Genomic DNA, 5,201 nt, shown 5'->3' with positions numbered 1-5,201 from the left:
GCCCCCTGGTGGGCTGAGCTGGACACACACACACACACACACACACACACACACACACACACACACAAATAAATAAATAAATTCAAAATTATCAAAACAAAGAAGCAAAAGGCAATCCCAGACATCTATCCTACCTGGAACATACCCAGGAGACAAAGACATAGAAGATCTTGGAAGTCACGCACCTGAAATTTCTGAAGTGATACCAGCTGAAGTAAAGAGAAAAACTCCATTAGACTGTACAAGAAAGCAAATTTGAAACAATCTCTCAGGTTAAAAAAAAAGAAATGACATTAATGAATTGCTCAGCACTTCTAAAGAAGGAAAAGATTTTTAAAATAGAGAGCAGAATTAATGATGAAAACATTGAATGAATAATGTAGAAAAAGATTAGAATACATTCAAACAGATATTCAGGAAACTAAGAATTCCATTGAAAGCTGGCAAAACCACTTGAAAGAAACTGAGGATAGATTTTCAGACCTTGAAGACAGCATTGAAGTGAGTGAACAGGAAAGATCTCTTAAAAGTAACAAGGAAGCAGGAAATAACATTTCAGTGCCTACAAGATAATGCAACAAAAAACAATATAAGACTAATAGGTGTCAACAAAAACAACAGGAATTAGCACAAATGATATGAAAAGCCTATTTTCAGAAATAGCAGAAAATTTTCCAAGCATGGGTAAAGGATTTAATATACAGTTAAGTGAGGCATATAAAAATCCAAGTAACCATAATTGAAGTAAGTCTACACCTAGACACATAATAACCAAGATCATAGAAATTCAGCAAAAGAATATTAAAAACTGTTAGTGAGCTCGCCAGATAGCTCAGTGAATTAAAGGGCCTGCTTAGGCAGAGCACAGCGGCTGGGGGCCAATCCCTGGTGTGTGGTGCTGGCCCCACCACCCGGGCATGCTGAGAAGGTGACTGAGACTGGCATGGTGGCATGCACCTCTAATCCCAGAACTTGGGAGGCTGAAAAAAGAAAAACCACTACAAGTTCAATCTATCTCTAGATCTTGTACCAAATACATTTTTTAAAGCCCCTGGAGAAAGGAACCAGGTCACCTATAATGGAAAACCCATCAGAATCACAGTATATTTCTCAATGCAAGCCATCAAGTCAAGAAGAGTTTGGAGTGAAGTTTCAGGTCATTAGAGAAAACCACTTCCAAGCCAGACTGATGTACCTTGCAAAACTATCAAATTTAATGGAGTAATAATACACTTGCATGACATGGGCTGGTGAGATGGCTCAGTGGTCTAAAGCACCTACTTGAAACAAGCTTGGCAAAGCACAGGGACCGTGGTTCAATCCCCCAGCACCACATGCCAGCCAGCCCCACCCCCTGGTGGGCTGAGCTGGCCACACACACACACACATACACACACACACACACACACACACACATAAATAAATAACAAATAAAATAAAATAATACACTTGCATGACAAAGAAATTCATGACCACCAAACAAACCACACAAAGAGTACTGACAGATGCTATAGAAAAAGAAAAAAATGACCACAACTTCAAGAACGAGAGAAAGAAACCACCAAGTAAAGCAAGCAATTAAATAGAACAGAAAAGTATAGAATCTATAGCAGGAAAAAGCATGACAAAGGTAAGCCAATGCATATTAGCTATAACCATCAATGTAAATGGCCTCAATTCACCCATCAAAAGAAGTATCCTGGCAGAGTGTATGAACAGACAAAAATCCAACAGGATACTGTATACAAGAAACACATTTAACTCAAAAGGAAATGCATAGAAAAAAATATTCCATGAGGCAAAAACTCAGAAAAAAGCAGGAGTTCCAGTTGCTAACAATGTCAACTTTAAACCAAGACTGATTAGGAGAGATAAAGAAGGTCACTACATACTTCTTAGGGAAAAACTGCAAAGGAAGAAATAAAACCATAAACATATATATACCCAATGCAGGACACCAAATTACATAAGACAAATTTTAGTAGAAATGAAAAGTCAAATGAGCAATAACCCAATTGTAATGAGATAAACTGACACAACATTGTCACAAAGAGATAGATCAACTAGGCAAAAAATCAGCAAAGAAATAACAGAACTGAAACAAATTTGTGAAAAAATGGACCTAGTAGAACTTTACAGAGCATTTCACCCCAAAATAGCAGAAAACACATTTTTCTCAGCTGCACATGGGATGTTCTCCAAAATAGACTATCTACTAGCAGACAGAGCATGCTTAAGTAAGTGCAAAAAAATCAAACTTATCCCATGAATATTATCTGGCCGTAGTGAAACGAAACTGGAAATTATTGACAAAAGGAAGAAAAACTCCATAAACACTTGCAAATTATATAACACCCTCCTGAACAACCAGTGGGCCACATAGAGCATCAAAGAAGAAATAAAATAATATTTGCAATCAAATAGAAATGCAGAAACAACTTCCCAGAATCTGTGGGATGCGATGAAAGTGGTCGTAAGAGGGAAATTTATCATGGTAACTTCTCATATCAGGAAAACTGAATAAACCCAAACAAAAATCTTATGCTGGGGCCATGGATTCAGCTCAGTAGCTTAAGTGACTGCCTGGCAAGTGCATGGTCCTGAGTTTTGATCCCTGGTAAAAAAAATAAAATAATAATAATAATAATAATAATAATAATAATAAATTATGCTGCACCTCAATCTCCTAGAAAAAGAGGAGCAAGTCAAGCACAAAACACAAGGAAGGTAATAAATTATAAATACCAGAGCAGAAATCAATGCAATGGAGACAAAGAAAACACTACAAAGAACAATGAATCAAAGAATTGGTTCTTTGAAATAACAAATAAAATTGATAAGCCCTTAACTACCCTTTTCAAAAAGGTAAAGAAAAAAATCAAAAATCATGCAATAAAAAATGAAAAGGGGGAAGTTCAGGCTGGACATTTAGCGGGCACTGCACCAGAGAAGGGGAGAACCTGTCCATTTCCAGAGCATTGCACCAGTAGATCTGTTTGCTTCCTACAACCTCTGAAGACAAATAATTACGACACTATGGCAGGGATTTTGTGTTCAGTGGTTCACAGGCCCCCAGGCAGGCTACGGACTGTGACAAAACCTGTGAAATCTCTCATGGGTACAGATTGGATTCATCACAAATTTATCAAATCAAGAATTCCAGATAAAGTGTTTCAGTTTTCACCTGAAGATCATGAAAAGTATGGTGGGGATCCACAGCGCCCTCATAAACTGCATGTTGTTACCACAATAAAAAGTACGATCAGACGACCATATTGGGAAAAAGATGTAATCAAGATGCTTGGATTAGAAAAGCACACACTCCTCAAGTTCATAAGAACATCCTTTCAGTAAATAAAAAACTGAAAGTGGTTCAGCATCTCGTAAGAATCCAACCCCTGTAGCTGCTGCAGGGACTTCCCACAGAGGAGAATACGACTCACACGTGCCTCAAGAGTACCGGGGAGGGGCTGGTGAGATGGCTCAGTGGTCTAAAGCACCTACTTAGAACAAGCTTAGCAAAGCACAGGGACTGCGGTTCAATCCCCCAGCACCACATGCCAGCCAGCCCCGCCCCCTGGTGGGCTGAGCTGGACACACACACACACACACACACACACATAAAAATAAAAAAAAATTAAGAAAAGAATACTGGGGAGTTAGTAGTGCAGGGGCATCTGAAGCCTGTGGACACCTGTAAGCCCAGCACTCAGGGGGCTGAGGCAGAAGGATCCTTGCAAGTTCAAGGACAGACCCAGGCTGCATAGTTCAAGACCAACCTAATAACAAAGTAAGACCTTGCTTGAAAAAAAAAAACCCCATGGAGCAGGAAACAAGTCCTGATGCCACAGAGCTTCATATTTTAAAAATGCAAATTATATTTAAAGTTGTTGGGAAGCAAGGCATGGTGGTGCAGGCCTGTGATCCTAGCACTCAGAAGGCTGAAGCATGAGGATTGCTGTGAGTTTGAGGCCAGCCTACACTACATAGCAATATTCTGTCTCAAAAAAAAGTAAAGTTGGTGAGAAGATATTTTCATTTAAAAAAAGAAATGAAAGGGGTGAAATTATGGCATACCCTACAGATGTTTCCTTTTAAAAAAAAAACTCAGAAGATCATTAATACCTACTTCCAAAATATTTACTCTACAGGATGAAAAACAAAGAAGCAATAGAGAGATTCCTAGAATGTTATAGCTTGTATCTAGTTGTCCCCCCAAAGCCTCATGCAGTTGTGGAACAGACTTCTCAAGTTTGTGATTAACTCGTGATCCATTGAGATTATGGGTGTGAGTGCTGCTGGGATTATGGGTATGAGTACTACACCCAGCCTGTGACAGACAGCCTGAATGTAATTTAAGGGAGACAGACTTGCTTTCCATTGCTGCTGTTGCCCCCACTCCTTGGCTCTCTCTGCTCTTTGCTGCTGCCTTGAACAGCATCTCTGGGCTGCCATGTGGTCCTATGCCTAGGAGCCAGCTGAGTCTGGACTGAAAGCTTCACTAACTGTGAGCTAAATAAACCCTTCCTTCCCTAATTTTTTGTGTTGGGTATTTTGTCCAGCAATAACAGAAGAGTAACTGATATACCTAGATATATGTAAATTATCAACCCTGAATCAAGAATATATAAAAATCCTCAATGACTCAACATCATTGAATGAAATAGAAAATATAATGAAAAATCTATCAACAAAGTAAAGCCCAGGTTCTGATGACATTTTATAGCTGAATTCTACAACAAATTTAGAGATTTATTGCCAACCCTTCTCAAACTCTTCATTTAAATTAAAGGGGAAGTAAATATCCCAGCCTCATTCCTGGAAGCAAGTAGTACTCAGATACCAAAACCAGAGAAAGACCCAACCAAAAAAGAGAATGACAGACCAATCTCCCTAATGAACATAGGTGCAAAAATCCTCAATAAAATACTAGCAAACAGAATCCAGAAAATCATCAAGAAAATGATACAAGGGCTGGGCAAATATCTCAGCTGATTAAAGCAGCTGCAAGCAGGCACAGGGGCCGGAGGTTCAATCCCTGGGCCTGCCCTGCCAGCCCCGCCCCAGGGGCACACTGAGATAGCAATTGAGAATGGACGTGGTGGCATGCACCTGTAATCCTAGCTCTTGGGAGGTTGTAAACAGGTGGATCACTGAGTCCGATCTAATAGTGAGACCCTAAACACCCTGTAGACCCTTTC

General features: G+C 39.6%; 1 pseudogene; it reads left to right on the top strand.

The window, feature by feature from the left end:
• The first annotated feature begins 3,036 nt into the window (after nucleotides 1-3,036).
• LOC105743598 overlaps nucleotides 3,037-5,201 on the top strand; it is a 15,306-nt pseudogene continuing 13,141 nt past the window's right edge.

Source organism: Octodon degus, unplaced genomic scaffold (assembly GCF_000260255.1).
Source record: "Octodon degus isolate 3935 unplaced genomic scaffold, OctDeg1.0 scaffold00007, whole genome shotgun sequence".
Taxonomy (NCBI): domain Eukaryota; kingdom Metazoa; phylum Chordata; class Mammalia; order Rodentia; family Octodontidae; genus Octodon; species Octodon degus.
The sequence above is the reverse complement of the archived record's forward strand: the minus strand, read 5'-3'. Positions and strand labels throughout refer to the sequence as shown.